The sequence below is a fragment of the Manis javanica genome, chromosome 4, assembly GCF_040802235.1.
Source record: "Manis javanica isolate MJ-LG chromosome 4, MJ_LKY, whole genome shotgun sequence".
Classification (NCBI taxonomy): Eukaryota; Metazoa; Chordata; class Mammalia; order Pholidota; family Manidae; genus Manis; species Manis javanica.
Window position 1 is genome coordinate 114,303,774 of NC_133159.1, and position 25,060 is coordinate 114,328,833.

Here is a 25,060-nt window from a genome sequence, read left to right on the forward strand (position 1 = left end):
TTAATGCTTAATGGCCGCGAACGCGCGGTTTAATTGCACCTGCCCGGGCCGGAGGCGCGGCCGGCCGCGGAAGCAGCTGCGCGCCCTCTGTACGGCCTTAATTACCTGGAACACGGTGCCCGGAGGGGAGGCGCGGCGGCTGCGGGCTGGACTCTGACGGACGGACGGCCCCACTCGTCCTCGCAGCGCGCGTGGAGACGCCGGCCTAGCCGGCTCGTGTAATTAATTCACCGCTCTGCCTCGGCGGAGACCTGCTCTGCCTGCTGCGGCCGGCTCTCCGCTCTCCCTCCGGCCCGGCCATCTTTGGCTTGGCGTTCAAGGCTCTTCGGAACCGTCTGCTGCCCACCGGCCCGGCGCCTCCCTGTTTCGACCACCGGGTGGTTGATTGCTCTGTGACCTCCCCGAGGCCCCGAAGCCTCTCTGCCTTACCTCCCCTGCCTTACAGAAGCTGTGCTCGCTGTCTGGAACAAAGGCCCCTCTCCTCCTACCCACCCGCCCTGAAATCCATCTCCGCCCCACCGACAGGCCCATAGTCTGCCCTCCGGGTCCCTCTGCTGGGGGTGGGCCAGAGAGGGGGTGTGCCCTGCTTCCCTAGACTGACAGTTCCTTGCGGCCAGTCTGGCCTGACTGCTCATTCCCTGCACCCTGCCTGGGGTGGTGGCTGCACTGCTGCCCTGAGCCTCTGCCCAGACTGCAGGTAGAGGAACCACGGATCCTCCAGGACACCTGGAAACTTGCGGTATTCTCTGTGGGACCTGCTGATGCACCCCGACCCCGACCATATGAGCCACAAGACAGTGCTTAGGCGGCAGCCTGCTCCCTTCTGTCTCTCTCAGCTTGGTGCCTTCACTCCGCTTCTCTTTCTGCAGAGGGCAGGAGAAAAGGGAAGTGTCAGTAGAAAGCTGATGACCCCCTTCCTCCCGTCCCTTCTCACTGCCCCTGTCCCTCCACCCCTCTCGTGGACACCGACAACTTCAGCTCTTCCAATGGGCCCATCGCAGAGGCAGAGCCCTAAAGCACAGTGCCGTGTCAGTCCAGAGACCACCCACTCAGCCCTGCTCTGTGTCAGGCAGTGCTGGAGCACAGAGGGGACTCAGACTGGGGCTCTGCCCTCCAAAGACTCCCATCTGGGCAAGGTGCCCTTAGCAAGGAATAAGTGTGTTCTAATGTAAAAAGGAGCAATTTACAGAAGAGAATCCCAGACTGAGAAGATCAGGAGAGGCTTCTAAGCTCAGCCTGGAAAGGCTGGGAACAGCATTCCAGGTTGGGGGAACAGTTGGAGCAAAGGCCTGGGGCAGATTATTGCCTCTTACAGTGGTGGGGGAAGTAAGGGACAACCACAAAAAGCTTGAGTTTCCTAGAGGTTGGTGAGACATGAAGCTGGAGAGGGGGTCAGAGGTCCCTCTGCTGCCCAACAACCTTCAGGGCTCCCTACTGCCAAGAGGCCATGTTCAGTTCCTCTGATGGCAAGCAAGGTCATACCACCCATGTCATCTCAGGACATAGCCTAGCCTCCCTCAGCCTGTTCCCTGCCACCAGCCCAACCATCGGATGTTTATCGAGGGCCTACTGTGTGCATGCAGTGATGGTGGACCGTTGGCAATGACCCTGTATGTGTTCAGTGGCAGTATGGCAGTGGGGTCTGCTGGGTAGGTCTCTTCTGGTTTGCTGGGGTCCCAGTGTTCCTGGCCTTCAGCCAGAGCTTGGCACGCTCTATCTCCATCCCCAGATGTCCTTGCAGACAAAATGGAGGTGGACAGGCAGGCTGCCAAGGGTGTCAGGTGGCATCCCAGCCAGTGGACGGTCCTCTCTGATTAATGAGGTAGTGGAATCCTGGAGGGAGATCTCTGTTGGCATGCCTCAGGGCTCTGCCCTTGCATGGTCAAGGTGAAAAATGAGGCTCACGTGGGTTGAGTACCTACTATAGGACAGGCTCTACCTGGAGCTCTTGGTACCCTGTGGCTTGTCAGCACCCTTGAGGTAGATTCTATTACTATCTCATTCTGCAGATGGAAACACTGAGACTAGAGTTGGGCCTCGAATCCAGCTCTGTATAACTTTAAAGCCTGTGTTAGTAGCCACTGGGCTGTGTGGCATTAATAATGCATATTTCAGCTAGGCTACGGGCTTGCAGGGATGTGGGGCCATGTCTTTTTCAGCTGTCTCCCTCATGGTTGTTGGCAAGGTGCTTTGCGTGTGGTAGGTGCTCAGTAGTGCTGGCAGACTAGGTGACAGGGCAGTGAGCTATGCATAGGGCTCTCAGGCAGGGGGAGGCCTCCTCACTCTGCCTCCCTGCCTCCACCCCAGGAGATGGGCTGTAAGGAGACTTGGAGACGCCAGACTTCCCAGCAAAGGGTGGGCTCTGAGGACACTGGGGAGGCTCTGACTTCCTGGCCACATTAGGAGGATGGCTACCCTTGGAGGCTGGGGTGGTTGGCCAGCTGCACTGTGACTCAGGGGCCCTGCCAGGGGCATGGATGCCAAGTGGGGATATGGATGCAGGTGAGCACTCTTTCTGGCCAAGCTCCTAGGCATGGAACCTTCGAGAGGGACCATGTGGGAGACCAAGAGCATTCCTGCAGCAGTCAGATTGAGAGCCATAACCTTTCTGGAGGAGGGCCCCACTGTAGCCTAGGGAAGATGTTAATCACAGTCGGGTTCAGGTTTGGGGTTGGGCAAAAAATACCACTAAAAGTCATAAATTGCTTTTTTTTCATAAAAGGTGTTTTATTGAATACCTACTATGTGTCAGGTATTGGGTACATCATCTGTGATCTTGATCACAGCCCCATTTTATAGGTGACAAAACTGAGGCCCACTCCAAGGGTTAAGGTCACAGAGCAGAGCTGGGATCTGACTCCAAGTGGGTCTGTTTCCAAGCTCCACTGACCTCTTTTGTTTCCATGTCCCTCTCCACAGACTTATGCCCCTCTACCCCCACCCCACCAACATTGTGGCTTCTCTGAAGGCCCCAGGGTTTTCAGAAAGTTCTAGATGTGGAACCTTGGAGTGGAGACTTACCTCCTCTGTCTCTCTGGTCTCCCTGATGGGGGCTGTCCCTGGGAGCAGTGAGCCACCAGGTGCTTGCCACTTGGCCCACCTCCTCGGAGGGTGGCCCGGGTGGTCAGGGCCACAGGCGTGCTAGGCCAGGAACTGAGGGCCCTTCCTCAGTGGGCCTGCCTGCCGGGAAGAGGGAGTGCTCATGACCCTCCCTTCTGAGGCTGAGGCTGCCCCAGGCACCTGGTGCTGGCAAGACACTCGGGGGGACTCAGCTCATGGTGGACGGGGAGACTTGTGATCCCTTCTCAGTCCTGCACAGCCCAGCTGTGTGACCTTGGCCAAGTCACTGCTCTCTCTGAGCCTCAGTTTCTCTCTCAGTAAAACTTGGGGCTGGGCTCATCACTCCCAAGAGTTCTGGCACTGGAAACATCTAGGAATAGGCCGTGGCAGTGGTGGGAACCGTCAGCATGGCCCTCCACGTGGGGGGACTCCTTGTCTTCCCTGGGAAGTCCTTGACCCCCGGCCAGCCTCAGTGGAGGAAGCTAAGAGCCTGTGCTGGGCAGTGGGGTGGGGGAGGGCCTGGAGTCACAAATGTGAATTCCCATCTCAGTCTCACCACTTAGAAGCCACAAACCCTCAGTGACACTTCACTGGCTGGGCTTTAGTTGTCTCATCTAGAAAATGGGGATATTCACAGACTGGGCCTCAGCAGAAGTCCATGAGTTTAATTAAGTGAAGTTCCACTTCACGCCCTCAGCCCAGCATCCCGGGCACAGGAAGCACTCTGCCAGTGGCCTCTGCCACTCACATAACTGTTGGTGCTGGAGGCGTCATCAGGGTTGTTGGCCAGTTTCCACCTCTCTGCCCCCAGGTCTGTGGTGGGATTGGGCTTCCGGACTGCCTGCTGTTGGGTGGGTCATGTGACCAGTGCTGGCCAGGGACCTGCATGTCTCCCAGGCCCAGCATCTCCCTGCTAGGGTGAGATGCCAGAGCGCCTGCGCCCTCTGGCAGCCCAAGGTGGTGACTGCTCAGTGAACAAGAGCCTCCCTGCCACCCCACCGAATGTGTCATATGTGAAGAAATAAGAAATAAACTTTTGTTGTTTTAAGCCCTTGAGACTTGGGGGTTTTGTTATAGCAACATAGCTTAGCCTGACTGGTACATCATGTCTGTGAACATCATCATTATTCAGATGTGACCCCCAAATGGTGGACGGGGAGACTTGTGATCCCTTCTCAGTCCTGCACAGCCCAGCTGTGTGACCTTGGCCAAGTCACTGCTCTCTCTGAGCCTCAGTTTCTCTCTCAGTAAAACAGGGCCGGCACTCCTCCCAGAGCTGTCTCAAGAAAAAAGAATCGAAATTCCCTCAGGGGGAGGGTTTTTAAAGGTTTCATCACCCAAATGGAGGCTTTCCATTCTTGAATAACCGGTGTGCTATTCATTCCACACGTTTATAGGGGTCCGTACAAGAGAACAATGAGCTGCAGAGGAGATTTGCCAAGCAACAGATCCTTATTGCTGCCCTATTTCTAGAGTTGCAACACTTAGACTCTGTCTCATTTATTCACTTCTTTGCTGATTTGTTTACATCATTCATTCATTCAGCAAATGTCTCTTGGACACCTGTTTCATAGGCCCAGGGGAGCTGGGCATCATTCTGCAGAGTGACAGTTCATGGCTCAGAGGGAATGTGAGTGGGCCTCAGAGGTGGGGGTGGGTGCCGAAGGGGTGGGGGTGGCATGGCATGAGACTTGCAGAGTGGGGCAGGGGGAGGGAATGGCATTCCAGGCAAGGGGTCCTGCTTCAGGAAAGGCTGAAGTGGCTCTGGCCAGCAGGGATGTGTCCAGGTAGCGCTGCCAGGCTGGAAGAAGACTTTGGGCCCTTTGGCTGAAAGATGAGGATGAAACATGGGTAAAATGAAAGGCCAGCAGTTGGAGGGAAGAGGCCAGGCTAAGGAGCTAGGTGGGGAAGGGCCAAATGGGGTCTGCAAAGGAAGTGCAGGCTCAGGGAGAGCCCAGAGCTGGACGGCCAGTGTCCGCAGGCACCCCACAGCCTGGGAGCAACAGGCTGGATGGGGCACCCTGTACAGTGATTGGCACAGTTTGGGGGGTTCAGTGCAGAGTCAGTGCCTGAGCCACATGTAGGGGAGCTGCCCAGGATGCGGGTTGGTCAGTGCCCGCAATGTGGAAGAAAAATGAGAAGCACCCCTCCAGCCAAGAGCAAGCTGTGGACTTGGGGCCGGCACTCCTCCCAGAGCTGTCTCAAGAAAAAAGAATCGAAATTCCCTCAGGGGGAGGGTTTTTAAAGGTTTCACCACCCAAATGGAGGCTTTCCATTCTTGAATAACCGGTGTGCTATTCATTCCACACGTTTATTGGTCCCCTACTGTGTGCCTTGGTCCCCTACTGTGTGCCGGAGCTGCTCTAGATGCACATGAGGAACAAAGCTAGATCCCTGCCCTGGCAGAGCTCCTGCTCTAGGGGAGATGGTAGGCAGAGCACACCAGGAGGTGGTGAGTGCGGGAGCAAAATGGCAGGAGAGGGATGTTTGTCGTTTTAACCTGAGGAGTCAGGCAAGGCCTCAGGAGCAGGTGGCCCATGCACAGAGCTGGGGAAGCAGGGAGTGTCACCCCAGGGGGAATGGTCTGTGAAGACCTGAGGAGAGTTGCAGAAACCGCAAAGGAGTAGGTGTGGCTTGGGAGGGCTGAGGGGTGGGGCTTCAGGAAAGGCTCCCGAGGAGGTGGAAGCCCTGCAGGTGTGAGCAGAGCTGTGCCCTGATTAAGGAGCTCACAGGCTCCCTGGGGACTTGAGGGGCCAGAGTCCTGAGGCCCTGCAGCCTGACAGGCCTCAGAGGCTGTGGCCATATGAGCTAAGCCCCCATCTCCCAGAAATGAAGGAGGGGATATCCAAACTTCAGGCCTTGCCCCTGCCATCCTTGTCCCCCTCCCTCTTCCTGCAGTAGGTCCACACACCCTCCTCCTGTTCCCTTTGCTGCCCACCCACCTGCCCCTAATGACTACTCAGCCTGTGAGCTGGCCTGTGTCCTCTCTGAGTATCTACTGACCTGGAGGTGGCAGCAGGGGTTGGGGCTGGCCCCTCCCTAGGAGGAGACCCCTTGAACAACCCTGGGAAGCTGGTTGCTTAGCAAGCCCCTTGTTTTCTCTAAAAACACGTGTTCATCGGCCTACGAGGAATGAATGAAAAATTGGCTCTTGTGCCCTCCCGTCCCCCGCTCTGGGCTATTCTCCTGGGTGAGCTGGTGGACCAGGTGGAAAGACTCTGTTACAGAATCCAGAAACCTTAGTGTTCCCGGGGCAGGATCTGGACTCCAGAGGATGGGTCACTGTCTCCTACACCTCCGTGCCCGCCGCCTGCGTCACCCTCAGGCAGCTCGTATCACCGTTGAGACTCAAGAATGCTCCATGTCCCCTTGGCTCCTCCCTCCACTGTGGCCCCTCCTGACAACAAGGGTTCCATACGTGGTGAGGGGCACAGAGCAGTGACCCAGAGTCGGGAGACCAAGCCCTGCCCTAGGCTGGGTGCCAGCTGACTGCACCAGAGTGCAGCCTCTTCTCTGTGCTCAAATGCTTAAGCCCACATGGCAACACCCAGAGTGGTCCAGCTTTGCAACTGCCAGGGCGGGGAGTTGAACCCTGAGCCAAAGGCCCCTGCTGTCCACACTCCAAAACAAAGGGAGCCCTTTGTCTTAGAGTCCTCCATGGGCCTTCCTGCCCTCAGGTGCAGTGGGCCGGGACACCCGCTGCTCAGGCAGAAAGAGCAAGTCCCAGCGAGCAGAAGGGACTCAGGCCAAGTCCACTCAGTGCAAGAGAGGAGCCCAAGCCCAGGGTGCCTCCCACCTGCTCTGGTGGCTGGCCTGCCGTGTGCGCCCTGAGCCCTGTGAGGAGGGTGGGCTCCATATTCCAGCAGAGGAGGCATCTCACAGGTGAGAGGCAAAGCTGGGAGCTCCTGGTCTGAGGCGCCGCTGCCACACGCACGTTGTGTGTGGAAGCTGGGGGCTCTGCTCAGGCTTGCCCTTGGTTTGGTCTCTCCCACACACCCAGAAATGCCCTTCTCCACCCCTGGTGCCCACTACCCCGATTTCCTTCTCATCACCCACTGCTCCAGAGGTCCTTCTACCTCCCACCCCCAGCTCTGGTTACTGCTGTTCTGTTGTGCCTGTAAGCTGATCCTCCTCGGGGCTGCCCCAACATGCAGGCCACTGGGGTATTCCAGCCCCAGCCTTGGACAGCCACCAAGCACTCCCGGCTGCCCCCAAAGTCTCCTTCCTTCCCAGTCCTGGGTCCTGCCTCCAACTTCCCCATGCCCTTGCAGGCCTCTGGCCTCACTCTGGCCCTGATCTCCCTGTTCTGGGCCAGACTGTGGCCTCCAGGCCTGAGCAGGGACCTGCTGTGCCCTGGGAAGGTGGGGCCCCTGCCTAGCTTTGTGAGCCCCCATACCAGGTCCAAGTGATGTGTGTCAGGGCATCTGTCTGTGTAGAGGGCCTGGAGCTTTGCTCTGAGTCTTAAGGGGACTCACAAATAGAGTCCTGTGCCTGGGGTGTGTGCACCTGTGGGTGCAGCTACTAGGCTTTGAAAACCTGCTTTCCACAGAACAGATGTGAGGCCGAGTGATTGGCTGAGCCTGGGCACAGGAGGGGGTAGCTGGCTGGGCAGTTCCAGGAGCTGGCATTCCAGGAGGAAATCCTCTTGTGCTCACACTTGTTCCTAGGTGCCAGCCCACTGTGGCACTACACACACACACGTACACACACACACCCCTGCCACTTGTGGCCACGTTCATGGACACTCATCACCCCTCCTCACACCCTCCACAATCTGTCACACACACAGACATGCCTTCTCCTGCCAGCTAGCCCACATCCACACTTGCTTCGGGGTGCTGAGGACACAGGAACACACGTAGACACACATATGAGAGCACGTAGGCTGTGGCATACACCCACCAGTCAGAGGCGGTGGCCACAGAGAGGGTGACTAAGGGTGTTTTCATGGAGAAACAGAGCCCAGAAGGGGCTTTAGCCTCAAAAGAGAGCATTCCAGGGAGACCTGCTAGGCTCCCCCCATGCCACGCAGGCAAACATGCACTATCACATGAACACTTGCACACACTCCTTGTTGATCTGGACCACAAGACCCCAGCACCTGAGCCGTGTGACACACAAGTCCACCCACACCCATGTTCATACACACTCACATACCCATGTACACATGCACACAGGGAAACATGGCCACAGCCAGTTCACTTCTCGCCGCTGGCGGGGGAATGCCTCCTCCCTTTCTTCAGCAGTGTCCCATCCTGGCCCCCAGAGCTGCTGTCTGTCCCAGACCCTCCTCGTAGCCTGGCCCGGGCTGTGAGTCAGGCACCTGGTGCTCCTTGGCGCCCCACTGGGAACTGCCTGCCAGTACAGCTTCAGTGCGGGAGCCTGGGACTGCCGACAGGAGGCACCCTGGCCTGGGCCCTAAGATCGGTGCAGGTTACTCTGCCGGTGCTGAGGCCCCCACCCTGCTGGACCTGGCAAATGTGCCCACTGACCCGTGTACTCCCCAGGGACTGGCCTCCTCATCTCAGAGGTGGGGAAACTGAGACAAGGAAGTGGGCAGAGGCTGCTTGGAGCACACCTTGCCCCACACCCTGCCTCATTTGAGACAGAGTCCCCTCAGAGGCCCGTGCATCCTGTAGGTGGGAACCCTCAGGGTCATTATCTTCAGAGGCCCAGAGAGAGCCAGGGTCTTGCCCAATGTTACCCAGCAAGTCTGTGGCACAAGCTGAGTGGACTCTTACTCCATAGCTTTCCTGGCTGAGGGGACCCCTATGTGCATGGAAGGGGACACTGAGGGGGACAGGTAGGAGGGAGGAGGCAGGGCCTGGTTTGCATGAGCCTCCCCTCTGCCCCCAGCTTCCTTCTCTCCCTCCCAAGGCTTTGCTTGGAGAATGACTCACAGGAATGCAGCAAAATCCTGATGGATGGGAAGGCAGGGCTGCAGTGCCAGAAACCTCTCAGTGGGGAGGTGGAGCTGAGCTGTGGGGTGGAGAGGCTGGCGATCAGGGGAGCCCTGTGTGCAGGTGGGGAGCGTGAGGCGCTAGGAGAACTTCGTCAGTGTGAACACACACGCACATGCAGGCACACGCACAGGCCAAATGCAGCACCCAGGCTCCAGCTGGCCCACCTTCTCTGGCCCTGTCTCCCCGCTACAGGCCTTCCCGGTTCCCCATCTTTGTGCACAGCTGCACGATGAGTGATTAGTAAATGCGTGTTGGCACTGAGCGTGACCCAAGTGGGAACCTTCTAGGTGTGTGTTATTCCTTAATCCCTCCCAGGCCCTGGGCTGGGTGCTTTTCATTCAGTCCTTTAACAAAGCTTCCCAAGGCCTTCTGTGCCCTCCACACTGCCAGGGCTGGGGAGGCCAGGATGTGCCACTCTCTACTGCCTCAGCTCACAGTCAGAGGCAAAATGTGTACAGGGACCTCAGTGGGCCCTTTGGGGTACCTTAGAAGATGGAAGAAGAGCAGGTACACAGTGGCTATACAGGGTAACAGAGCTAAGGGATCCTGGGAAGTGCCCAAGTCGACACAGCAGGAGCTGAAGCGTAAAGGTGGGTGGGAGGTGAGGCTGAGTCAGGCATGGCCCAAGTACCAGGGGGCAGCTATGTCAAAGGACTCACATCTCTCCTAGAGGGAAGTGTCCACCACATTTTTGTGTCTCTGAGAAGGGACAAGACATTCATCTCCCAGGGCCTGGCAGCCTCCCATCTGGGGAGGGCCTGCCTGACAGAGGCAGCCCCAGGCCTGGCCCTAGACCCCAGAGCCAGGACCCCAAGGCCCCCTAGGCTCAGCCTCTCCGTGCCTGCTGATGGTTGTCATGCAGGTGTGCGGCCCTGGAGGACCAGATCTGTTTCAAGAGAAGCCAGGATTTATGAACTCTCCCTGCTCAATTAACAAAAGGTACGGTGTGGTGTGGTTTAAACCACACATGTCCACAGGCAGAGAGCCTCCAGTGCACAACGTCTGCTCTGTGGGGTGGTCAGGTTTTGCATTTGCTCCTGGTATGTTGCTCATTTCAGTGGAAACATCCCTGACATGCACTGAGCTACAGCCCCATTCTATCTGCAAAGCAGCCTCCAAGCAGTGGAGCTGCCATTTTAGTGGGAAAGGAGACAGTGGACAGAGAGATAAGGCAGGTGGTAAGTGCTATGATGAAAAAGCAGGGCTACAGAAATGGAGAGTGGTGGGGAAAGCTGAGCAGGCACCTAGGAGTCATATGTTCTAGGTAGAAGGAACAGCCAGTGCAAAGGCCCTGAGGCAGGACCATGCTTGATGTGTATGAGCCAGGCAGAGGCCCATGTGGCTGGAGCAGCAGAAGCCCAGGGAGAGAGGGAGGAAATGAGATCAGAACAGAGCAGAGGTCAGGTTGCATAGGGGATCCTAGGCTGTGGCATAAACTTGATTTTAACTCGTGTGGGGTAGGCACCATGGAGGGCTCTGAGTGAGGGAGGTTCTGATGTGATCTGACTTGGGTCTTAGACTCTCTCTGGCTGCCATAAAGGCTGTAGGGGGCAGGGAGCTGCCCAGGGAAGCTGGGAGGAGCTGTAAAGACTTAACAATAAAAGGTATTTCTCTCTGAATAATAAATGCTTTGTGACCTGGGAGTGGGCAAGGAACTGCCTGGCAGGGCTGGGCTCTGTCTGCTGGGCTTTCCATGGCAGGTCTGGTGCAGGAGTGCTTGCTCTGGCCTCCAACTCTGACCCTCCGGAATCTTATTCCTGCTCACATGGCCTTGGTCAAGTCACAGGACCAGAGAGCCCAGTGGTCCTCCCCTGCCTAGTGTCTGCCTCCCTCGTGATGTCTCTGCCCAGAGACCACCTTCTCTGCTTGCACGCCTTCAGCCACAGGTCGCTCACCACCTCCCAGGGCAGATCGCTCATTCCATTTCTGGGCAGCTCTGCCTGTTAGCAAGCTCTTCCTTATATGGAGGTGAAATCTGTCTTCCTGTTGCTTCTACCCTTCTTCAGCTCCCTCTCTGAGCCGAGTTTCTGTGTCTGCAGCAAGGGGTTCCTGGGCCCTTTTCTGTCCCCCACCCCACTTGGCTATTGAGAAGTTGTAAAGGGATTAGGGGACCAGTAGCCCAGAGCACATGTCGGTGGTCCTTTGGTACTGGGGACAAGGTTGGGGTGGGCTTTTGCACCAGCAGCACACCAAGTAGGATTTCTAAATTAAATGTTCAAACCATCACTATGAAATTGGAATTTGATGCTTACCCCTGAGACTGAAAACTCAGATCTCTTCACAGGCCAGGAGGGAATTAATCATTCTAAGAACTAACACTTAGAGCTTAGGATTTGGCAAACCCCACAGTTCCGGGAATGAATTCCCATTAGCCCTGCAGGCAACCCAGGCCCTGCTATTCTCCCATTTCATAGATGAAAGACACTGAGTCTCAGAAACTTACTGTGAAGCAGCTGGCTGTGAGTCTTTCACACCTGGTGGGAGTGGTGTGGGTTGTCTAAGGAAGCTGACCAGCAAATGCATCTGCCACAGAAGTGCACGGAAACAAACCTGGAAGAGCACGCCAGCTGCAGCCAGCTGGCCCTGGCCCTGGGCCCTGTCAGTCTGCCACGTGCAGGACCCTGTGTGTGTGCTTTGTAGTCCCATCATCTGAGGTGCTGGGTTTGGTAGGATCCTTCTGATCTCAGACTGGAGCTTTTTGCTAAGTTTAGGGAGAGAGATCACAGCTTAGAAGGCAGCTTTCAGTCCACATCTCCCTCCCGAGGTGAGCAGGAGCAGAGCGCTATCCTTCTTAGCTGTGGAACCAGGGCCCAGTGAGGGTGCAGAGCCACCCAGGGACAGAGCTGGGGTGCGGCAGGGCCAGACTCGCACAGGGGCTAGCAGCGGGTGTGCCTCTCCTGGCTTAGGCTGTGTGGGCATGACTTCATCACCCGGCACCTCTCCTGGAGAGCCAGGTGGTGCCTCAGCCAGGGTTCCCCTCCTCTCCTGTACACACGTGCCTGGGCTGGGCTGCTCTGAGCTGGGCCCTGGGCTGATGGGTGAATGAAAACAGCTGTGAGAAGCTCACCAGACAGGGTAGTGGTTCAGGCTCAACCCAGAGTCACTCAGGCCTTTTGCCTCTCTCCTCTGCTCTCTGGACCTCAGTTTCCACATCTCTAGAATTGGCTAAGGACACCTTCCTCAAAGCATTACTGGGAGGATTCCGTGGGGAAAGCTTGGCAGAGTTATCACTCTGGAGTGCCACACCCTTTGCCCCATGTACAGTCACCTGGGTTTGTTTCTCTGGGGAATTCTGGGATGAACACAAAAAGGAAGAAAAGCACAGAACAACTATTTCCTCTTCCCCCCCTCCCCCACTTGGCCCACGACCCCTCCTTGCCCCCTCCACTTACACACTCTTGTGGTAAAAAATTTTCACAGAACAATGAATGTCCCTCCCACCATAACCATCCTTTTTGATCAGAAGTCTTGTCTTCATTCTTCTGAAGGCTGTCTCTGCAGGTTCAGGCACTCCTGAAAAGGGCTTCCCATTGGAATGTTCACGGGACTCGCCTGCCCCAGAGGCTGGGCCTGGATCTCTCCCATTTTGCAGTTGACAGACTTGGGTTCAGGATGGGTCTCCCTGGGCAGAGAGGGAGTTGGCCAAGTCGTGCCATAGACCAGCCAGCCCAGGTCCTGGGAGGACAAGGGCAGGAGGACTTCAGGGGTTCTCACCTGGATGAGGCCTGGTACTGGGGGCCAGGAGAAGTCCCGAGGGCAGAGCTCTGAGCTGAGCTGGGAGGGGCTGCAGGGGTTGCTTGAAGAGTGGTTGAGCCCCCCAGAGATGCCCCTATGCTGTCGGGTCCTCATCCCTGGGGCCACCTGCAGCCAGGGAACAAATGATATGTGGAGGCAGGTGGCTGCCACCGAGTGTATGTGGTGCTTGAGTGCACTCTTACACAGAGGAGTCTGCGCGTGCGTCCTTATGTGTGCATCTGCATCGCCTTTACACGTGTATGTGTGTGTGTGTCCCCATATACATCTCGCATATGTATATACACGTGTGTGTCTGAGTTTGTGAGTGTGGCATACACAGAGGTGTATGTGCCCATGAGTACCTGCCAGGGGAGCATGTGTGATCGGCGCATGTCCTGACTGCTGCATCTGCTGTGTGGGGTGGGGTGGGCCCTGTCAGGAAACAGGCGCATCAGTGGCTTCCCTGAGTTTTGGGAGGCAGTAATGCTCGCCCTCTAGCTGGGCTCCCTTTGAGGGAGGCAGATGAAGCCACTGGGACCTGAGGAGAGCTGGGAGGGTTCCACAGCCTCCCTAGAAGAGAGGAAGAGGAGGGGGCTCTCAGCTCTGCCATTCCTGGGCACCTGGGGAGCAGCTTCAGGAGGGCAGAGGGGCTGTGTGGCCCTGTGAGAAGGGACAGGGGTGAGGAAAGATGTGCATCTGGCTGTGTCTTTGGTGTCTGTGCATGTGTGTCGGTGTGTAAGGGCCCCAGGGGCTGGGACTGTGGGTCTGCCTGTGTGTGTAGGGCTGTCTGCCTCTGGCCTGCTCACACTGGCCCGGACAAGCCTGCCGCTCAGTGCTGCTGATCTCACTGGGGAAAGCGGCAGGGTGGCAGCCTCTCCCTGGTCAGTGCGTGCTTGAGGCTTTGGCATGTGAGATCAGTACTTCCTGCCTCAGGGGTGGGATGGCTCCGAGCTGGGCCCCTTCCACCCTTCCCACTTGGCCTGGTGGAATGTGTCCAGGAAATAGTGCCTTTGCCAGTATTGGGGTTCAGGTTCAGGCTAGGGCTGGGGCCAGAGGTCAATCTATAGCAGGGGCCAGGGTTGGTGTATGGCTAAGGACTATAGCTGGGGTCAAAAGTCCATTCACAGCAGGGGGCGCAGTCAGTCAGTGGCTGGGGTCAGAGTGGGGGCTTGCACTATGATTGGGGTCAAGGATCAGAGTGTGGCTGCTGCTGTGGCCTGGTGTCAGGAGTCTGTCTGACCTCAGCCACACCACTGCCTCCAGCCCCTTCATGGCTCCCTGGCCAAGTGCGCAGGCTTGGGGCCTGGGCTGCAGCTGCTGGAGAGGCAGGAGGACTGGGCAAGAAGGCATGTGGCTCTGGTGAACTACTGCCAGCCAGGCCAGATGTGCCTGGTCACAGCTACACAGCCAGGGGTGTCCTTGGGCCCAGGACCTGGCTGGAGAATGCAGAACAGGAGCAGTGCCTCCCCACCTGACAGAGGCTTCTGGGAGACCCCTGCCTGCCCCCAGCCTCTCAGGCACACCCCCACTGCTGTTGCTATGCATTCCTCCTTCCCTCTCTCCTCTACTCACTCCCTTCCTCCTCCATCCTTCTCCACCCCTCTCCTCCTCCTTCCTTCCCCCTGCCCTTCTCCCTGAGTTCCCACCAGTCTGTCTTCCTTTCCAGCTGCCCATTCCTCCTTTCCCCATTCATTCCCCCAAGAGCCCTGCCTGAAACCACCCCCTGCTGAATCGAGGGCCTTGCTTCCTCCACACTCAGGGACACAAGCTCAGCATCTTTAAGTGCACTCAGATGCTGAAGTAGGAAGGTGAATGCTAGTGGGGATAGGGTTGGGGGGAGCTTCACAGGCTGCCCCGGAGATGAGGGGCAGGGGCTAGAGGGTGAGAGGCTGTGGACCTCTGGAAGGCTCCTCCCCCGGAGTCCAGGCCCAGTGAAGAGGGTCCCGTGATGGGTGGGTCTGGCCTGAGTCGGAAGCTGTATGACCTCACTTGTGGTCCCCGTAAGTCTAGTAAAGAAGTTGGACAGACAGATGACAGAGAAAGCCACAGACAACAGAGATCAAAGGTTGTGCAGATCAAAGGCAGGGGGAAAAATGAGCTGGTCTGAGTCTTGGCAAGTGTTGGTGAGCAGACCCCAGCCCAGCGCCTGTAGGGCCAAAGGCCAGCCTGTGGCCCTACAGGGCCACATAGTGATTGTGGTATGTCCCCCATCCCCCAGCGGCCTTTCTCCTGTCCTGACTCTGGCCAGAGCCTGAACAGGGAGATCCCAGATCTTCCTCCAACCTCTACTGCTATCCCCTGGCATTTGTGGTGAGAGACACACGAACTTTGAAAATTGTCCAATAACTGAAGGGAACTTCTTGGATATTTATAATCCTGATCCCCTTAACACACACACATCCCAGTTAAAACATCAAGTTCTTTGCTCTCAGAGAGAAACCTTTTCTCCAGTGCTTTGCTCTCAGTCTCCCGTGGTGGCCCAGCTCTCAGGAGGTGCTGGTGTTAGCAGGTTTTGGTGGGGAAGAAAAAGGAACAAGGCTGCAATCCCTTAGTTACTAGGATATCCTATGAGGACAGGGGGGACTGTCTGTTCACTGCGTCTCCTGACACGCCTGGAACACCTAGCACTTGGTGGGGGTTTCCAGAAACCTACCCTGAAGAAGAGGTTCGTGGAGTGGATTTGCTCACTTGGCCTAGAAGAACAGGAGCCACCTGGGGAACAGGGAAGACAAATGGGGCCGCTGGCTGCTGATGTGGACTGACATGCTCGTTAAAAGGGGAAACTGAGGCTCAGAGTGGGAAAGTGACTTGGCAGGGCACTGCTCCCAGTACACTTACTAAAAATGGGGCCCCTTCAGCAGCTGTCTAAGCTGTTTGGCATGAGGGCCATTAAGCTGTCCGAGGGAGGGAGGTTCCCTCCTGAGGATTTGCCTTCCTTTACTCTGCCCGAGGCCTCTCCCCTAGCATGACCGGCTGATGTCAGCAGCCCCAGCCTTCCAGTTGCTCAAGCCAAAAGCATCAGCCAGTCCTGTTAGCTTTGCCTCCAAAATAAACCCAGAATATGATGGCTTCTCAGCTTTCTATGGCCCCCACCCTGGCCAGGCCTTATCTATCATCACCCACCTAGACTCACGCAGGGGCCACCTTTCTGGTGTCTACACTCCTGCCCTGGCTCCGGGTCTTTTCTCTTCATAGCAGCCCAGGGAACACTGTGAGGACCTAAGAGAAACCACATCCCTCCTCTGCTCAAACCACTGCAGATTTCTCATCTCACTCCCCATTAAAGCTAAAGTTCTTAACAAAGGTGTACAAGGTCATATGGTGTGGCCCCTTGTCACCTCTCTGTCCCCATCTCTTCCCACTACCCCCATTGCTCGCTGCACTCAGCTACACTAGCCTCTGCCATTCCTCAAAAATCCTCACCGTGTTCCTGTCTCAGTGCCTTTGCTCTTGCTGTTCCCTCTGCCTACACAGCTTTTCCCCACATAGCTGCATGCCTCACTGCTTTAGTCTTTCAAGTCTTTTCCCAAATGTTTCCAAGTGAGCCCCCTACCCCCCAAATGCTCCCAGCCCTCTTCCTTGGCTTTAGTTTTTCACAGCACACTGTGAAATGTAACACACTACATAATTTATTTTGTTTCTTATCTGTCTCATGACTAAAAAGAATGCAAGCTTTGCTTCATTCCTTCCTTTGAATCTTCCACACATAGAACAATGCCTGGAACATAGTAGGTGCTCAGTAAATACTTGTCAAGCAAATAGATGCATATACTCAAGTTGTGTGACCTTGGGCAATTGTCTGGACATTAGTGACCCAGTCTCTGAGGAAGAAATAGAGATTTGAAATCACTGGCTGACTACTACGCAAATGTGTGGAGCAGATGTTGAAACCTGCCAGGCCCACCTCCAACCACGGGTCTGTGGACATGTGGGTCAAGTGCCGGCTCTCTGTCCTTTGAGAGCCATAGTACCCAGACCAGGGCTGAGCTTGAATTTGACCTCTGGGTCTCAGTGGCACGCACCTGGCATGGTGGGTAGAGTTCAGGCCCCTCTCTCTGCCTCTGGGCCCATCTGGGTGGCCCCTGGCTAACTCCCATCCCTGGTGGCCTGTCAGTGAGCCCAACATCTGGCAGCTCCACTGCCCCAGTTGCCTGCATTCCCTGGCCCCTGCCTGGGGTCCCCTCCCTGGCTCCTGCACATCATTTAACTCAAGAATGGCATTTGAACACACACTTTGCAGGAAAGCAGCTATTTAGATAGTGCTAAGCAAATAAAAGGGCAACCTGTGCAGGTCCAGGCTCCCTTGAAGACAGCCGCAGCTCACCAGGAAGCATGGGGCCCTCTGAGGCCTGTGCACACACCCACAGGCCCATAGAATTTTCCTGCCCATCAAGCAAGGGGGCATCTCCTCTCCCTGCTGAAGCAGGACAGGACTCCCACAGTAGGCTGTGGAGTCAGACGTCTGGCCGGAGCAAGGAGCTTGCCACCCAGACAGCCTCCCCTACCAGCCATGCCCTGAGAATTTATGGAATACCTGCTGTTCAAGGAACAGCAAGAAGACACGGTGGTAAGGGGGGTGCATGAGGTCAAAGAGGTGCGGGGGACCTCAGTGTGTGGGACCTCATCAGCCACTGTGAAGACAATTCTGACTGCTCTGAAACCAGGGAGGGAACCTGTCCCTACCCTCCAGGGGAAGGGGGCACATACTACCATGCTTATACTCCCACCTGCCAGTCTTGATCTTGTGGATGGCAGTATAGAGGAGGTGGCTGAGTCAGGATGTGACGGGACAGCCTGAGGCTGAGGCCAGGTGGCAGTACAGCAGGAGTTACAAGTCAGCCTCTTGCTGGGTTGGTGGTTCCCGGCAGGGATTTCATCATTTTTGTCTAATGGTGCACATAGTAGGCCTCTCCTGGCTCACCCAGCAGCCTCAGTACTGAGTGACCCCGGTTCCCAAGCCAGAAAATTGAAGACCTTTTAAAGATAAACAGACCAGAGCCCACAGAGAAGCTGGGCTGCCCCGGGCCTGCTAGCTTGGAGAAGGTGCCCACAGTTGGCCTGTTTTTGCAGCGTCCTTACCAGGTAAGCCAGGGATCAGCCAAGAGGGCACGTTTAGGGTCCATTCCCAGGAGAGAGGCCTGCTCTTTGTCCCTGTCTAGTTGAGCAGCTGTAAGATGCTCCAGACCAGTGGTTCCCAAGCCCCCCTCTAAGATGTTGATTCCTAGGCAGAGGGTACAGCCTGTGCAGACTCTGGGCACTTGGGTTGGTTAGGTCTGGGCTAGAGCCTGGGAATCTGTGTGGTTTTTTGTTTTTTGTGTTCTTTCCATTTTCCAGTTGACACTGTACCAATGCTGGGTTTGGAAGTGACTATTCGGGCCACTGGGTACTAGGGGCCCCTGTGCCACCAGGCCCTGCAGAACCCTGAGGCAAGGCCTGGAGGCAAAGCAATCCTTTCATCAGACCCCTGCTCAGACACCTCCCCCAGCCAGGCTGGCTGAGACTGGCACTCAGGCAGTGGGGTGGGGATGTGCTGCCTGCCACCACCCTAAGAATCCACCAGGTCTCAGGAGGGCCAGGCAGTGTGAAGAGCAGCCTCCCCACACCCACTTGGCTCCTGATTACTGTGGGGTGGGTGGAGTGTAGGATGTGTGGAGAGGTTAATAGGGGTGGTGGGGGTTAGTAGTTGAGGGGGTGTCAGGTGATTGATCACTGAACAGCAAAATGGGATATGGTATCCGTCTTGGGGTACGCTCCACCCCTCTTGCCAGAGAGGGGCCTGCACAGGGCAGCAGAGATGAGGGCCAGCATAGCGAGACTGGCGAGCCACACAAAGCGGACAGCCAGGTCTGACCAGTCTGTGTGATCCCTGGAGCGATAATCTGGAGGACAGAGGATAGGTCGGACGCCGGTATGGATGGAAGGTGGGTGGGTGGAGAGACCGACGGATAAATGAATGAATGGCTGCGTGGGCGGTGAGCAGCCGGGCGGGGGGCGGGCCAGCTGAGCTCTCAATCAGCCCCGGGGTGCGGCGCAGGGCTGCTACGCTCAGAAACCCCCCCTACCTCGGTCACTCCCGGGACGCGTAATTCAGTGCCCGCGGGGCTCTAGAGCTGCTCCCAGTGACGGCTGCGGCTCCGGGACCAGGACGAGGAGGGGCCGCGCCACTGCCGCCAGGCTCCACGCGACAGCTTTTAGCTCGCGGGTAGGGCCGCCGCTCTGCCGCGGGGGAACCGGGAGGTGCGGTCCCGCCTAAACGCCCCCGGCCGCGCTCTTCTTTGTCTCGGCCTAGAGTTTCGCTGTCTTCGGACCGAGACTGGTTTCTTTAGGCTGCCCCGGCCGCGCGCTTCAGGGATGCTCCCAAACCTCCGAACTCAATTCCTGCTGCCCCCCGCGCCCCGCCCATAGGCGTCTCCCCGGACCAGCAGGGTCCTCCAAACCCAGTGACTCTAGGACCGTGGGACCGGCAAGTACCAGGATCTCCTAGCTGCATCTATGGTGCGGAAAAGGGGGGTGCGGGATGAAGGCCCCCTTCGTCTCCGCCTTCCCCCGCCGCCCCTCCTTCGCTACGCGTAGCGCTGCGCCCCGACCCCAGCGCGCAGCTTGTTCGCGCCTTAAGCGGCTCTTCTGCGGCGCTGCTATCCCGACGCCACTCGGACTCCCCCCACTTCCCTGCCCGTTAGGCTGCAGACCCGCACGCAGAACACAGCCCTACGCAGCCACACACAAGATTGCCTGCAGACACACATCACAGCCTCTCGCCGACCCACAGTCCTCACAGGCGCACCGCCCCTCCATACGCAGACCCACAGCCCCAACAATCGCAGTCCCAATCGCAAACAAGCCCACACGGACACACGACACCCCTCAGACACACTCGGGCCCACACACACACACAATCACCAACACACAACCTCACACAGACAGATGCCCCTCGGAGGCACACGGCCCCACAAAGGCGCAATCCCACCCAGCAGTCACACAACCCCCTATAAGCAATCACATACAAACAGCCCCACGCAGGCACCGCATCATTCAGTCCCTCCGAGACCCAGAAACACATTCATCAGCTCGGTAGCCGGACCGCCAAACCCCGTGACATCCACGCGTAGGACAGAACAGAAATACACAGCCACATTGATAAACACACGGACCTAAACGCGCAGCTAAGAGCTCACCCACGGGCTTGTAAGTCACTGGAAAAATATTAAAGCGTTCCTTCCCTCCCTTTCTATCTTTGACACGTGCGCGCGCGCGCGCTCACACACGCGGACACATTCCCCCCCCATCCCCACCCCCAGTCCCTAAGCGCCTTGGAGCCTCCAAGCCGGTGACCCCGAGCCCCCGCGGTGAGAGCCGCGGGAGCGTCTCCCCGGCTCCCCCTCCCCCAGCTCACCACGCCTCCCCCGCCTCTCCCTCCCGGCGCCCCCTCCTCCTCCCCTCCCTCTCCCCTCCCCCGCGTCTGGGGAGCGGGCTGCGCGCAGCCAAGCCCCCTCGTCGCGCGCCCCTCCCCGCGCGCACCCCGCGCCCGCATCGCGCTTGCCGAGTGGATGCGGCCACGGGGCGGTCTCTAATTACCTCCTGTCCCCCGGCGGCCCGTGAATAATGGCTACTGAGGGCGCTCGCAGGGGCTGTTGAGAAGGAAACGCGGGGCGCGAGAGGCGCGGCGCGCGCGGGAGCGCGAAGGAGAAAGGAGCGAGCCCCGGGCCGCTGCGAGCGGCAGGCGGAGAGAAAGGAATCGTGCGAGCACTCACATTTTTTTCTCCCAAGGATCTCATCTGGCCGCCGCGTTCTGGACGAGGCGAAGGGGGAGAGCGCGCGAAAGAGGAAGAGGGACGGCGCGGGGAAAGGGAGACGGCGAGACGCGCAGCGCTGGCGCCCGGGTGACCCGGGAGGAGCCCGCAGGTATTGTTGGCGGCAGAGCTTTGTGTCTTCGGGGTGTCCTTCTGGGGCTCCAGGACTCCTGGAGCCCCCGACCCGCCGCCGCTCAGAGCTACCCTAAAGCCTGGGCAGCCGGCTGGGTCGCCGCCCTCCGCGGGCACCCCTCCCGCCGCGCCGCGATCCTGGCTGGAGTTGATTTGCCTGTTTGGGGGTTTTCCACGCCAGCTGAGGGACTCAGTCTCAGGAGAAGGAATTTCTTTTCTTTTTTTCTTTTTGTGTGTGTGTGTCCGCAGTTTGCTTATGCTGGGGTCTCCCTCCTCCCCTTTCCTCCACAGTGCATTGGTGAGGTCTTGGCGACATTTGCACTGGCAGAAGGCAAGGGGCTGAGATGGCGGGGCTGGTGGCCGCGGATGGGGTGGTGAGCAGAATGCCGGAGAAAGAATGAGTTTTGCTCAAGTTCGCAATCTGCGCCCTAGTGCTAGTCAGGCCGGGAGGATTGTCTGCGCACTCTGTCCTCCTGCTCCGGGCAACCAGTGGGAAACTTCCCGCGTGCCTCAGCCTCCCGGGGGACTCGGCGCCCCCAACGCCTCCAGGCGCTTCCTCCGGCCGCCGCGGCCCCTCCTAGCTGCCCGCGAGCGCTTAAGGTCGCTCTCCTCCCACCCCCGCCTTCCTCCCTCCCCCGGCGGCTTCTGGATCTGGACTGAGCTGGAGGAGCAGCTTCAAACACTTCCCCTGGAGACCCCTCCCCACTCCCGCGCCCGAGCCTGTCGGATAGCACCCCTGCCCTGCACCTCCGCCTCACTCGCGCCGGAGTGGCCCGGCTGACAATGAAATCTCGCGCCTCTGCCTTCGGCGGGAGGGGGTTCCGTAGCTGGGTCTCTCCCTGGGCTGCTGACCCCAGGCAGGGGGAGGGGAGGCGGACTCCTTAGAGGGAGGGGCTTGTTTGGGTTAGAGCCGTTGACGTAAGATCGCGCCGCGCAGGGAGGGGGCGGGGGCGAGGTGGGGTCCGCGGCCGGGGGTCGTGGATTCTAGCCCCTCTTGGGCTTGGTGATTGGCTAGTGAGTTCCGGCACGTCGGAGGGTCCCCTTAACCTCAGCCTGCTCCCTTTCCCCGGTACAATGCGGGCTTCAGAGGTGATCCTGAGGGGGGGGGCGGGGTGGTGGTGGTGGTGGTGTGAGAGAGACGAAGTGTTTGTCTCCCGCGATCCACAGCAGACGCTGCTCCCGTGACCCGGAGATCCGGACGCCTTGCCCCCTCCCTCCGGGCAAGGGGGAGGGGAAGGAGGGGGGAGGAGAACGGTGGGAACTTAGCCTTTCCCACTGGGGCCATGGGAAGGAAGTGCTAGCCCAGAGAATTTCTGGGGACCGCAGTCCTGGGGCGCAGGCTCAAAGTGGGGGCTGTGGGGCAGAGGCTTCTCTTGGCATTCCAAGCGCTTAGGTCCTTTATTCCTTTGGTGGCAAAGGGGGAGCTGTGGAGGGGTATAGGGGCAGTTGAACGGGAGTGGGGGCGGAGGACAGTCAATGGAAATCTGCCTTGGATTCCCGGGCGAGCAGCGGCGGGGCTAAGGGGGCTCCTTCCCTTTCTCTTACTGGGGGTAGGGACCCCAAGCTGGCAACCCTGGCAGATGAAGGAAATTCTTCTCCCTTCCTGAAGAGGGGATTCCTGGAGGAAGAGGGGAGGCATCTGGGGGTGGATGGGGACTGTTTTCAGGCTCTTCTGTGGTTTTGCCGAGGAAAGAGTTAACCTTCCCCCAGAAATCTGTCAGTCCCCTACACAGCAGGGACACGGCGGCGTAGGACCCTTTGACATGCTAACAGCATGACACTAGCTGACAAGAGCTAGCAGATTCCATACCCTGTGCTCCCCTTCACAGCCGCTGCATTGGTGCCTTGTTGGGGGACCTTGGAGGGGGCGGAAATCAGAGCCCAGAGAGGGTGCTGCCGCCAGGTAGCTGTCCAGTGGCCCTGAGGGGAAGGGGTTACCTACCAGAGCCACAGAACTGTGGTAGAATGGCCATGGGGTTGGAGGGGTACAGGAGGGCTTCTGCACTTTCTTCCCCACCTTCACCCCCGACATCTGGAGGCTTTGGCAGTTCAGGGTTAGTTCCTGACCCACAGGCTAGCGGCTGAGATCCTAGCAGTTGCAGGCAGGCCTGGGTGAGGCAGCAGGGAGGCTGGGCTAAAACCCATGGGGTTGATTTCTGCTCACTGGGAGGCCCCATTATGGCACAACCCCCTTAGTATAGAGTTATTTGTGGGGCTGTCTTCTCTTGCCTCCACCATGAATTTCTGAGAACTATTCCCTGTGAATCTAGAGCCCCTAGCCTGGCAGGTGAAGAGCACTCAGCTTTGGCTGGACAAACAAAAAAGTGAATGAATTGGGAATGAATGAGTGAATGAATGGAACATTTTCTGAATTGGAGGGATTTAGCTATTTAAAAAAAACCCTTTTCAATATATGCATTTTTAAATATGGCTCATAGAAAATCCTAAAAATAGAGAAAAAAGAAACAAAAGAGGTTTTAGTCTTAGGCTAAGTAAGACCGTGTTAGTATTTCCATGTTGTCCTTCACACCCTTTTCCAACTTAGTGGCTGGGTCATTGTTTACAGACTTTGTCAGTATTCTCTTTACTCAGATGTATATACTGCTTTCTTTGCGCTAATTAGGAGCCTTTTTCCTGTTTTGTAACCAACTCTTAATAAGCACCATGGTTAAATGTCTTCAGGCTTTCCCAATTGGGTGGATTCATCATCATTTACTTGATATTCCCCTTTTGTTCATTCGGGTTGCTCCTGGTGAACAAGGTAGTGGGTCTGTCTCATGTAGAGAGCCTTTTCTAATGTTTAAGATGATTTTCTCACAATGATGCTGCTGATGTCAACATGCCTACAGTGGGAGGAATGGGCTTCTCATTTCTCCAGGACAAGCACTGTTTTTCCTTCCCCACAATCTAGAACCTTCTATTTAGAACTGAAAAGAGACTTGACAGTGAATCACCTGTCTGACCCCTCTCCTTTGACAGAGGAGGAAATGGGAGCCCAGAGAGGGGAAGTGAGTCCAAAGGTCACACAGCAGTCCCTGGGCCTTGTAGGAGTCAAGAACTGGCTACTCATCTGCCATTTGGTTTCTACATCTGGGAAGAGCCTCTAAGGGTCTTTTAGGCTGACCTCACCCATTTCACATATGTGGGCACTGAGGCCCCATGAGGGAATCACCAGCTGGAGCACCAGACAGGCTCCTAAGCCCTCTGTGTCATGCCCTCTGGCCGTGTTCCTGGGATACGGGGCCACCCAAGTTCCTAGCCTGCAGTTGGTCAGCCATGGGCTCCCTGTTGCCCCTCTTCACAACTCCTCCTCCCTCTTTGCCATCCCATTTTCCAGGGGAAAAGCCAAGGTCCAAAGTAGATGCAGTGAGAGGGGTGAGCTGGCAGATTGTAGAAGACCCCAGGGGTTGTGCCCCTACCCTGTGCCTCAGTTTGCTTGTCCAAAAACCCAGCTCTGGGTCTGTTCTGGCACTGGGGCCAGGTGTCAGCACAGATACGGACAATGGGGGAGCGGGGACTTGGCAGCTGCTCTGAATTTTAGAGATACATTCTCCCCCACCCCAGGTGGTGCACTCTGATCCTGAGATTGAACCCAGGAGGTCCCCTGGACCTGGAGAGGCAGGGGAGAGAGCAAAGAAGGGGAGGAGAGATGATGTGAGGGGGTAGAAAAGGGGGAGGGAAGGTCAGGAAGGAAGAAAATGGGGGCATGGAAGGACCTTTAGAAAGAAGAGAGAAAGTCCCTTGTCCCCAGCCTCACTGGGCACCTGGAGGAGAAGCTGGGGCCACCCCCCCAGGGTGTTGGGGATGACTGGGAAAGGCAGGACAGCTGGGTTGGCTCTGTCGGGTTCAGCTGAACAACTGTTTGCAGGGCTTGGGGGCTCAGAAGGATCCAGGTCAGGTGGGTGGCAGGGAGGCAAGGCCTTGGTGGTGGCTTTTCTGTTGATGGGTTCCCCCATGGGGCAGGTGACAGGGCACCCCCAGGACCAGGGCTGGGTGGGGCTGCTGTTAGGGGGCAAGGTGACTGGCTGTGACTTCCCACTGCAGGACAGGGACCTTCTGTCCCCCTGCTGTCAGCATGAGGTTAGGAACAGCACTCCCATGGGCTGAGGGTATTTGGGCATCTCTGTGGTGTGTTCCCGAGGATGTGTGCACATCCATGTGTGCCTGTATGTGTGTATCTGTGTGTCTGATCCTGTTTGTGTATCCCTGGGGGTTGGTGTGCCCACCAGCCTGGGCATGTGTGTGTGTAAGCGTGTGGTATGTCTGTTTGTGCCTCAGATCCTGTTAGTGTATTTCTTAAGGGTCTCTGTACCTTCCAGCTTGGACACGTGTGTGCATGCCTGCCTCTGTGTGTGTATGTGTATGTGTGTGAATCTGCGT

The 25,060-nt window shown here is 57.3% G+C and overlaps 1 protein-coding gene across 2 annotated transcripts in view; it reads left to right on the forward strand.

The window, feature by feature from the left end:
* RAI1 (retinoic acid induced 1) overlaps positions 1-25,060 on the forward strand; it is a 114,341-nt gene that overhangs the window by 16,602 nt on the left and 72,679 nt on the right. Inside the window, exon 2 of one of the 2 annotated variants that reach the window (XM_037019571.2) lies at positions 20,526-20,660. The exons of the other annotated variant lie outside the window; for it this stretch is intronic. The gene's annotated coding sequence lies outside the window, so the exon portion shown is untranslated. The remainder of the gene's footprint in view (positions 1-20,525; positions 20,661-25,060) is intronic. 2 annotated transcript variants of the gene reach the window in all.